Below are 12,486 nucleotides of genomic sequence, written 5' to 3'. Positions count from 1 at the left end.
TCAGTCAGTTAATGAAAGTGAAATCAATTCTTATTTGAGCTTGTAAGATTTAGGGGTGATATAAATGAAACTAACGCTATGCCAAAATGTTACACAGGCTTTGCTTAGCAATTATTAACATACTTATTAGCTGAGTTGCAATCACTCAGGTCCTTGTTTCATTTCAGAAGTACAATGATCAAGGCTATTCCTATTGCCTCATGATGTTGAATTTTACCGAAAGCAAACATAGGCTTCAAACCAGTACTAGCAATAAGTTCCTGCATAGTAGGATATTTTTTCCTGAACTAGTAATCTCTTCTTGTGTGACATTTACTGTGCATAAGTTAAAAACAATCAGTGGCATTTCATTTTTAGTCCTCTTTATTGTGTAAGCTTCAGGGTAGAATTGAATAAATAAAAATATAAAGCCAAGTCTACACAAGAGAAAGCCTACTTTTCTTGCTGTTCCAATACAGGCATACCACAGACCTACACAATACAGGGTCCCAGCTTGGCAGACCAGTGTGGTATACAAAATAAGGTGTAGATCAGCAAATTTATATATTATTTATGCCATTATATTGCACTATTTTTTAAGACCTTTGCCAGTCCAGAAAATTCAGAAGCCCCTGCCCTCCTCAGGAAGGGCCCACTCCAATAAATCCCTCAGGTGAGTGATGGCTGAGGCAGCCCCACTGCTTGCACATAAACAGTACCATCATCTGGGTGAGCCGAGGTAAAGATTGTTCTCTTACTTGCCGTCCGATATTTGTAAGTGCTCAGCTCCCACTTGGGAACCCAAAAAAGGCCAGGTTGTCAAAGGTCACCATCAGATGTAAATACATTTCCAGCAAACAATATATACATCAGACTGTTTTGCTAGTTTTGTTTATTTAAACATTTGTATTAGATTGTAAAAGGTCTTAGCAGAGCTTTAGCAAGTCTCAGATAAATCATGTATACTTATTATTACGCAGTACTGCTTTGTTCAAAGAAAAATGACGTTTCTTATTTCCTTCACCCCACTATGGAAGAGAGCACTATTTTTACAAGCAGTAGGCCTTGAGAGATAATATGATCTTATGAGGTCACTTCATATATGTTCCTACAGCATTGTGTTGGCCTACTCCTAAATGAAAACTCCAACTTTGAGAACTATTCACTCATCACAGCCAACAGCTTCCTCACAAGGGGTGGAGGAAGGGCAGGTGCTGATCTCTTCTCTCTGGTGGTGGAGCACTGGAACAGGCTTCCCAGGGGGGTGTCACAGCCCCAAGCCTGACAGAGTTCAAGAAGAGACTGGACAATGCCCTCAGACACGTGGTGTGAACTGTGGGGTTGTCATATGCAGGGACAGGACTTGGACTCTATAATCCTTGTGGGTCTCTTCCAACTCAGGACATTCTATGATTCTAATTATTTAATCACTTGCAGGAAAAAAGAGAGATCCAGAAGACTTTCTTAATAATGCAGCAATTGTGTAAGATCCAGCAACTTCCTTTGCTAGGTAATGGCATTACCGTACAGATCTCTGTACCAGCAGGTTTTCCTGATACTTAATGCCACATCTTTTCTTTTCCTTTCGTGGTATTAAGATCTCAGGAGTAGAAAGGTCTTGTTCATTTGTTCTGTCGAGCCTTCCATCATAAGAACCTTGTTATGTAAGTCTTCACATAAATTTAGAGAATGCTGCAGCAAGCAATTCTTAAGTTCCATTTGCTTTCATGTCAAGGCACTTTCTGGAACCTGATTCCAGCCGCTAGTGATGAGAAACCTTTCCATTCCAGGGTCTTAATGGCCACATTATAATTATTTATCATTATACCAATATCATTTATAAGGTTTTCTTTTTTCCTATTCATGTTTCCTATTCCCTTTGTTCCCTGATCGGATGGAGTAGACAGCAATCATATTTCTACTCCATTTGTTTTATTAGGCTTAATAGGCCAAATTTAAAAGCTTGGATCAATGTTTCTCTAAACATCCTAGAATCAAGTTATTCCAATTCTACCTTTTTTCAAGTAGGAGTGATGGACTTTTGCATTTGATGTCAGGCATGGTTGCACCGCTGCCTTCTGTGGCATTCATGCCTCCATGTCTCTATTGGAAACCCTTCTGACATGTGCCAGATCACAACACATTGTTCATAGACATATCATGCTGTTAATTCATAATTGTCCTACGATGGCCTACCCTTCCCAAAGCCTTCTTCACTTTGTTTCCAAATGATGCACTGCCAAACGCTCACTCACTCCCACACCCGGCAGGGTGGGGAGAGACTAGGAAGAACAAAAGAAAAAAAACCACCTCATGGGTCAGGATAAGGACAGTTTAATTGAAGAAAAAAAAACAGTGATAAAAAAGCAATCACTCACCACCTCCCACAAGCAGACGGATGTCTCCAAGCAACAGCTATTTTATAAAGACAGCCTCCAGCTTTTATTGCTTGGCATGATGCTATATGGCATGGAATATTGGCTTGGTCAATTCGGGTTAGCTGCTCCAGCTGTGTCTCCTCCCAGCCTCTTGCCCCAAACTACTCACTGCAGGGGCAGAGTGGGAAAAACAGAAAGCCTTGATGCTGTGCAAGCACTGTTCAAAAACAGATAAAATTATCAACACAGTTTTAGTCACAAATCCAAAACACAGCACCATACAAGCTGCTATGAATAAAATTAAGTCTGTACCAGCCAGACCCAGTACAAAGACCTCGCTTTAAACTAGCTGGTTCAGGATACTGCTACATATGTGGTCAGGGCAGCATGAATTACCTCCGGTCTTGGCATCCCTAAGTGCTCTGATGCCTTACAAGTGTTGAACTAACAATGAAGCTTTTTTCTCAGTACAAGTATCAACACGTTTTCCGTATTTGACTGGCAGCTTATTTTTTATAAATTTAGCATCTCAGTTAAATATCTCAAATTGGCGGATGACACCAGCAGCAGCCAGACTGCTTTTGGCTACTGTTTAAAGATCACCAGGACACAGGCAGCCCAACTCCCAGATCACCAGGGAGGACATTCCAGCCACAGCTCGTTACAGTCACTCTTTTTTTCTGTGGAGGCAGCAGCCCAGTGACACATGGAGTGTGGAACCAACCTTCTCGCTGCATGCAGCTTCACAACACTGAGAGCTGAGAGGAGGAAAGCCATAAAAGTGGTTTTCAGTGACCTTGGTCTTCAGTCTGCCAGATTCCAGGCTGTGCCCAGTTTATCGGCAAGGAGGGAATGGGAAGAGTTTTCCAGAGGGGATTATAATGGCTCTTTATCAGTAAGTGCCAGTGTTTGAAATAATGCCACATAATCACATCCTTATGTTTTCCTACTTAGTTTAACATCTCAGAGGGGATTTTCAAAAGAACAGTTTGCTTCTTTTTTTATTGAACTCATTGTAGCATGGTGACTGGCAGAATACAAACTATATTGCTAGATAACAACTTTTTTTAAAAAAATGTAAATGGGACACATTTTTGAAGAGCTTGTTTCAGTCTTTATTGCAGTATCTAAGAAACCTGAAGTTAAAATTGGATTTTGCCTTCTCTGCCATTTATATACTTTTGAACATTTTCTGCAAAATTAGTTTTGTCTTATATCACCTAATAGGGACTAAATAAATGGCATTCTACAGACATTGAGTAGAATATTAAAAAGATCGACCACATAGCAGGTATGATTTTAGTTCCTACCTATGCTTCTTGGAACATATACTACTCTCTAGCATGGATAGAGCTTTCATTTCGTTCCGTAGGAAGGAATTAAAAACTCCTAAACTCTTTTACAGGATTTTTTTTTTTTTCAGAAAGAAAACAAAACTTACACACTTCACTGGTCAGAAAATTATTCAAAACCACATATAACATTTTAGCAAACTGCTTAGTGGAAAACCCAGCAGCAAATGCCAGCACCACAGGGTAAGTGGCCTTAGTACACCCCCTCTGCAAAGAGCAATGGCTTGTCAGAAACCATTTCTCCAAAATATGGTTTAATGTTTCTGGAGACCCTGAGAGCAAACATAATAATATTAAAATCTTCTCATATAGCTGTAGGTCCTGTGCAGTTCATTTCTGCCCTATTTCAGTGAGAAAAGAAAAATCAAGATTTTTAGTACAACCTGTCCTTTCATTACTTCTTAATTACAGACACTGCAAGTCTTGCATTGAAATCTTCATAGACAGCAGTACCATACGTCTGCTCAACTACCACAATTACAGGAGCAACACTTTGGTCAGGATTCATTAAAAAAAAGGTAGTCTTTGCATGAACAAATGAACTTCATTATAAACACATCAGGAACTCTGGCATATGCATCCTGACCCACCTCTGATGACTTGTCTGGCCTTAACCAAAATGCATTGATGTGTACATGGAGAACTCTCTGGCAGAGTTATTCCATGACAAAATATCTCCTTCTGTAGTAAACTATTGAGGAACAATAATTGCTTCAAATATTATCCAATATTTCTCATTTAATAGCAAAAAAACAAAAACAAAAACAAAAACCAAAAAAACCTAAACAAATAAACAAATAAATAATTTTAAAAAACCACAGAAAAAAAAACTAAACTAAATAAACCAAGCAAAGCCAAATAGGTGCTTTTGCTTCAGCTTTAGTTTCTTATTATCTTAAACAAAACAAGCACTTGTAATTTCACCAAGAACTGAGTCTTGACGAATGAGCAGTGGTAGGAAATTTCAATTTGAAAGTTGAACATTTTCTAGAGTTGTATGCCACTGAAAGAGCTTTGCTATAAAGGAAAGTATTAGGCATGATTTTCCCTTTTGCTATTACAACCTCTTATATCCTGACTTTGTAGTTTTTATTAATTACAATAGCAGCTATTATATCTAAGGGACAGTGTTTTGACCCTCTACACACAAATGACTGGGTTATCAAATGTCACGTATTATAGTCCAGAGGAAGTTGCTAAGTAGGATGATTAAACAATTTCATCCTTTTTCTTCTGCCGCTATTCCAAGCTGCCTCTGCACACTTCAGTCTCTGCCAGCCAGGAGTGTCATGCATTATGGCTGAAAAAGGCTGCACGTGAGGATTTATGTGACTAGAAACTTTACATAAGGCAATGGAAAAACTGCATTTGCAGAACAAAATTTGGACTTAACGATACATGCCTCTCTGACAATTCAGATTCCTTCTCTCTGAACTTGATATCAAGTTCATTCTACATCTGTCAGGTGAGAACCTAACTCATACCAGGTGATGACTATCATGTTCCCACACACACTTCTAGTGCAAGGGGGGCATTTAGAAGAAGCACAAATACGCTGACTATAAATCAGGCTTGAGTTTTCTTTCCTTTTTCTGAAGAGAAGCACCAGTAATCATGGAGGAAGTTACTCACCACTTAGGGTAAAGATGGCAGGATCAGACTCATGCCCGTGGCCTCACTTCACAGACAAGTTGTGAAAATAGACTTGGACACTATAACAGCCAGTACCATTAAAAATGCCCATGAGGGTTTAAACAACACGCAATAAATATTAGCTTGCATTGCTGCCACACACATTGAACAAAGAAGATAAAATGATTTTGAATGACTTCTCATTAAATGCAGACTACTGGGTCCTTTCTTTGCATATGGGAAGGGGTCTGTGGAAAAAGAACTGGGCAGCTGTGTAAACGGAAACCTATGTAACATCTGAAGAGTGACAGAGGAGGCAGTAAATTTGCACAGACCGCTTTTATTTTGGTGTTTCCATCTTTAAGTGGTCGACTTCACAATATACCTTTGGCTGTTTATGTGTGTGTAGCATATAAATCTGAACTGAAACAGTGCATTAAAACACCTCTATAGCTCTACGAAGTTTGAAATTTCATGCTGTAGCCACAATTTGCTACTCAGACTCATTTCAATATCTCTTGCACATCTGTTCCCTCTCCTCTCTCCTTAGTAGAGCTAACTGTGGGAAGTCACTGTACCTTCCATAACTTTCTGCATGGATCCTATGTCAGTGAGGACCTTGGCAAATGCCCTCTGAAGAATTCTGCTGCAGTGGCTGAAGACACTACTGTGCCCGTCTCTGTGCCTTGCCCTTCTTCTGTTACTTGCCTTATTACAATGAACAGTTAGCACTGAGCAGTCCACCTTCAGGGGTGATTTTGTTCAAAACTTGAGCTATGCCTTGGTGCAGTTAAGACACAGGCACATGTTGCTCCTTTGTTTTCTACAGGATCAATAACCCAAGAGGGTAGGAAGGACAGCTAGGAGATCAATAGCATCTGAAAGTGCCCTTGTAAGATTTGCCAGAGCCTGTCTGCTAAAAAGCCCTTTTGCTATGTTGGTAAAGGGCAGTTAAAGGGCCACAGTCCCCTCTAGTGTATACATGTACCTAGTGTCATGGAAACTCTTGGAGCTACAACAGGTTTACACCAGTTAACCAGTTATACCTGTTCATAGTTCATGCCCTGATAGATACTCAGCCAGCAGAAGGCAAGTTTCCCCATGATCTGCACTGACCAGATGCATGTCAGGTCAGGGCACAGCTTCGTCTCTAAGGAACTGCAGGTCCATCCCACTCCCACTTGCTCCCACATCACCCCAAACAGGGCTGCTACAGCCTTCTCCAAAGTGATTTGCAGTCTCTCAGGTAGTGAGACAAATGCAGCATTACGGAATTAAACTCTTGTCTAATTAAGACGATGCAATCAACTGGTCCACAAACACTTAAGGATCTTCGTAATAACTCTATTTTTATCAGCTTGAGTGCCTGACACCATAGTGCAAGGTGATCATTAGTGCTGATATTTGAAGTAAGGGGAGTTTTAGCTTACTGAGTTTTCCCCCACAAGCACTTGCTCTCTGCTAACCCAGTGCCTCCACCATTACTCTGCTGGCTCCTGTGTGCTGCTAGAATCCAGTATGAAGTATGTTACTCTAAATTACTTTAAAAGTACTGAAGGCCATGCTTCCAAAAATACACCCTTAATAACCAGCTTCTAGGCACAATTTTAGAATACAGGAAGCTAAAAGAGAAAAAGGAATAAAATCTAATTGCTTTGAAGTGAAAAATTTTGGGAAAGTTTTTACAGAAATACTATATTATGGGAAGATGCATACTGTCTATTTGCCTTCATCTCCTAATTCAGAAATGGCTTTTAGATTACTAAAGATATTTATAAAAAAATAATTAATCAATAAATTTAAACAACTGCTGCTGCCCAAGCCTGTCTTGCCTCCATTTAGCTGTGGAATATTACTAGTAATATTTTAGCAGTTCTTACGAAGCCTTATTGTGCTTCATATTGTCTAGCATTTCAGCAAAAGATGACTGTTCATGCCCTTAAGGTGACATGACCCCGGTGGCTGACATTTCCTCCCTCCCACCCCCTCTCGCGAGCTCTAGGAACAGGGCAACAGAGGGCCAGTTAGACCCATCGTATTCCCACAAAGCCCTATGCCATTAAGAGCTGAAACTTGATGATAAAATCCCCAAAATGCTATAAAGGCAGCTGGACCCTTCCAGCTGTGATATACGGTGATCCAGCACAGAAGCCCAGGAATCTCTTTTGGCTGTTGGCTGGAGCACACCACTCCTTGAAGAAGTCTTCACCAAAGGGTTATTCAAACCTCACTCGTCTTCTCACATGGTGAAGACTTCTGCACACACAGGGCATTGCTTTTCAAAGGTCCAAGTGAATGTAGCACTGTCTGTAAGATCCTCATTTTGCACTAAACTGAGCACTGCCAAACCCCCTTGACTTCGTAGAAACTTTCTTGAGTGAATTTTTGGAAAGTCTCCTTGGCACAACTTTGTGCAAGAGTGATCATCCAATTAGGATTGCAATCGTCTGACCAGTGCCAATGCACAGGATTTGTTTTCAGAGTTCATTTCTTTGCCTAAATAAGGTATTTGAATTAAGAGAGAAAATAGCATTTCATATCTGCCAAGTAGAAAGTTTTCCCTCCGGCTGCCTGATATAGGTATTGTAACAGTGCTAGTGTGAGGTGGAGAATTTTCAGCCATGGGTTTTGCAGTTCTATTATCTGTATTGAAATAAACACTGATTTTTTTTTTTTTTTTTAATTGTGATTCCCCTTATGAAGAAAAAGGGACAGGAAAAGAAGACAACAGGACAGAAGACACATTTCCAGTATATAAACAAACTCAGACAAACTCACTGATGTCTCAAATGCTACAACTCATTGGGGGTGGCAAGAGAAACCAGTGCTGTGGGAGTCAGCTGCAGCCATCTGTCTCCACCAAGCAGCTGGTGATGAGATGCTGCTATTAATGAAATGGGATTGCTCAGTGCTGTGGATTTACTGCAGTCAGTGTAGCCAATTCTGATTCATGCTGCCATTATGGCTACCATGCCTGGGGGGGGCAACAGGCTTTGTTGGGAGTATTGATAATACTTGAGACACCTGTGGTTCAAAGAAAGTGTGAAAAGCTGCAGATTCAGAGTGCTTATGTAGACTGTCTTGTGACTAAATTGCCAGGTGACTGACTGACAGATTTCAGAGCTCAGAGTTTCCTGGTCTAGCAGTTGTTAGTCATCTGAGAACTGGTGAGTAGGAAATGACATTAGCTCTGTTATTCAGATTGCAAAAAAAAAAATGAATCAGTGGGGTTTGTTGGATTAATAGCATACTGCTAACATGGAAGTGAGCATACAAATAAAACACTGTCAAATCACTCTGAGAATTGTTGTGCTAAATCTTTAGCTACATTGAACAGCTGGGGCTGAACTCACGGCTCAAGGAGCTGGTGAGGACATGGGCCCACCAGGCTGTGTGTGTGTACAACAAGCCTCTTTTTTATTAACATTGATGGCTTCAGCTCAGCAGCACCTGAAGTCCTATGATGACTGACTGTTAGCAGGATGACACTGAGGATTCTCTGCAGAGCATGAGCTGTCTCTTAACAGCAATACAGGTCTTTTGACCAAACTGGCTTTTAACACATCACACAAAGAAATATCTGACATACAGCAGTTAGGTTTGGTACTTCTGTATTACCTACTGCATTTTTCTATGAAACTGCATTGTTGATGTTTTTATGCCTTCTTCTAATACAAATGCATGCCTGGTCAAAGCAATTTGGACGCTGGGCTATAGAGTCACTCTTTCTCAGAAAGTAGTCCATTCTGTGTACTGTATGAAACTGTTTTCATGAGGGATTATCTCAGCTTGTGGTTGTGACACTCGTCTGACATATGGTCCCAGGTGTTTTGAGACCCATTTGTGAAGTAGGTAGCCCTCTGAGGAGGTCTGCCCTAGCAACTGTTCTAAGGCACTGCTTTAGTACCTTAGTACCAGGTTTAGGTGGCCATCTCCAGGAGGTTTGTTTCCCCAGGGCCAAGTGGGAGAATTATCCAGCTTCTGGCTGAGCCATTTGGGCATTTAGCCATCAGGTCACTTAGCACAGTTTCCTAGTGGAGAGATATTTGGAGCAGGGCCTTTGCCTCAATATTGAATTGGTGACAAGGGACCCAGCAGTCTCAGGCAATGCAATGCCCAAGGAACTTGAGGATTGGTTTCAGGACAGCCTGCCAATGGTTTGTAAGAGGTTGCTAATTACTACCAATTGCAGTGATTTTTGTTTCCAACCGAAGTGGATTGCAATTGCAAATTCACAATCTCAGTTTCACATAGGCCACAAAGGAGTCATCTGAATAAACAGCCTTTGATTCACCACCATCTCTGCTGAATTCAGACTGCTGACTAGCTCCATACCGTGTTGTCACACCCCTAGCTATTCTCTAGGCCCCAAGTTTTTCATGGAATCAAAGAACAGAAGGGAGGAAGGTACAATGGAGCAGCTGGTACCATGAAGCAAAGATGGAAGGGCTGACTTCTGGTGTACAAATAGAACCAGGGCCCTTATACTGAACCAGTGCTGGGTGTTGCTGTGATTCCTGCTGGAGACCTTAGGGCTGAGAGTGACAAGAATACAGACAACACATGGGAGCAGCTGGAGGCAAAAGCAAGCTCTTACAGAAAAGGCCTGATATTTTGGGTCTGGGAGCAGGTATGGAGACGTTTTGCCATGGCACAGTGGCTGGCACTGTTTTGGAAAAGCAAAAGGTGTGGCATTGTTTCTTAGTTTGCACCTGCCAAAAGGCATCCCTGGATTACATGGGTTTTCTACATCTCTGGCAAATCCTTTTAAGCTTTGCCCCATACACAGGCTGCAGGACAGCAGGGCATGGTACAGAACCAGAACCAAACCTGTATAAAATACTTCAGTTAAGGATTCAAAGGTAAATAATTAGTAGATGCCAGCAAGGCACCCAGAAAATCTTTGACACTGAGGCACTTTAACTTCATAAAGAATAACATCACTCTTTGAATGTCTTATTTTCTTTACAGCCTGTCTTATGAGCACTATGTTGTTTGAAATAGCCTAAGCACTATGAGGCCTGGGCTTCTGAGAACTACTCTGTCATTTTTTTCACAGGTGTCCAGTCTGCTTTTCATTTCCTGGATCCTTTTCTTTTTTTTGACCAATGGTTGCTGAGCGATGATCAGATTTATTAATGAGATTTCCAGCTATTTTATGTAAAAACATTCCTGTTTTAAGGTTTTCATGCTTTATATTGAGGAAGTATTTTTCTTTCCTCTGGATCTCAGTATTTTTCTTAATACAGCATCCTTATGCAATAGCCAGTTCTGAAGCTGTGTCTGCATCCACTGAAATCAATGAAATGCCACTGGGAGCAAGATCAGGACAAATACTAGAAAGCGAAGAATTAAGGGGTCAAGGCAGGAGACCTGTACTCTGTGACACTGGAAATACATAGGTTCCCAAGACCACAGTTTCAGTGGGAGAGAGAGATTAACTGAAAGAAATTAGAAGAAAAGTAGCGTCCTGTAAGCTTTTCACTCAGGACACAGATTTGCTCTATTTAATGGTGTAAGGCAGTCTAAATCTACAATGTACTGTATTTTTTTCAGTGGTATCACAGGTATTTGGCAGCCCAAGGCAAAAACAGTTCAAAATCTTATCTGACTCTCTCACTCCTTTTGTCTAAATCCTGAGCTTCTAATGCTGTTTGTCTCTGTATTCCCTGTTATCATGTCTTACGCAATCTGTTTCTGCAATTTAGTATCAAAGATGTTGTCCCAATTTTTTTCATTCCTTAATGTGCATAATAGACATTTACAAGAACCATGAGAATTCAACTTTTACCCAATTAGCTTTTAGCTAATGCCTTTTTATTTAAAAATCTATTTCATCAGCCACTGGCTCATTTTAAGAAAGAAAGCAACAGTACAGAATGACAGTTATCTCCATGTTCGAGGGGTCAAATTTCCTCATGCTGTGTATCTTGGTCTGTAAGGTGTACTACTAAATTTCTACCCTTGAGTCTTCAAGAACAACACTTCCCAGAATGTCTCTAAAGTGCGTGGTCTTTATGAATAATTAGTGGGCTCTACTAAAGTATATAGAATAAAATTTGACACAATTCTGTTCTTCATCAGACTGCACAGAAATTTTTAAAAATATATCCACCATCCACATAAAGTCTGCTGTTAGTGGATATTTCCTGCCACCTAACCAGTGTTCACCCCATAATTTTCTTGGGGAATAGACAGCTCCTTGATGCCCCCTTTGGATAAAGCACTCTTTACAAAAGCAGCACTAACAGAACACTGGATAGAGACTGCAACAGCTGATCAAGACAAGACTTGTGTTCTGTCTCATCTTTCCAGTATGGACAGCATGGTGCAGGGTTGGTGAGAGGAGCTGCAGCAGGCAACATGTTCTACGGTGAACAATGTGTAAGAACGGGTATTTTGCCTACTGCTTCTTGCCATTTTCTGTAAGTTTGTAAAAGTTCACAATGGCAGACTCACACAGCGCATCCCTACGCATTATTGCAACATAAAGCAGTGTTGTCTTCATTATACTGAAATAATTATTTCCTCTTCTAGGTGAGCAAATGTGCATGTACATGCAAAAAGAATGGTTGTGTGGATTTGTTTCTGACTGTTAAAGTCTGTGTAACTATATATGTAGATTAGGTATTACCCTTGAAGACCTGGAGAGCAGCCAATGTGCCTCTTCCCCAGTAAACTTGATGTAAACAGAGTTATGCATAAGCAGCGGTTGTTATTACAAGGTCTGAGCTACTTCAGCTTCCAAGTCATTCAGACCAAGATTTTCTTCTACGGTTATTTATCTCTGCTTCTGGAAGAGTACCAGTTTTCTGAGTACTCTCTAAACAGCACTTACCTTTACAGCTCCAAAATGATCTTTCCTCTAAGATCTTAGAGGAATTTCACCCCCACACACATACCCCCACACACCATGACAGTAACAGATTTCGGCATCTGTGGGAAAATAAGGGAAGGTTGGTGAAGAGGACTGTAAACATGCTCAAGTGATTCACAGCTGCAGTGTAGAAAAACACATATATCGTACTAATTTTTATTTAGTCTTGTGTGTTGGACAAGTAGAACTTCTGTGTTTAGATAACATAAGCCTGTGATAAATTCAGAGGCACCCTATCAGAGCTGCTTGAGATTCCCGCCCTGCTGTT

The sequence above is a fragment of the Columba livia genome, chromosome 3 (assembly GCF_036013475.1).
Source record: "Columba livia isolate bColLiv1 breed racing homer chromosome 3, bColLiv1.pat.W.v2, whole genome shotgun sequence".
Lineage (NCBI taxonomy): Eukaryota > Metazoa > Chordata > Aves > Columbiformes > Columbidae > Columba > Columba livia.
The sequence above is the reverse complement of the archived record's forward strand: the minus strand, read 5'-3'. Positions refer to the sequence as shown.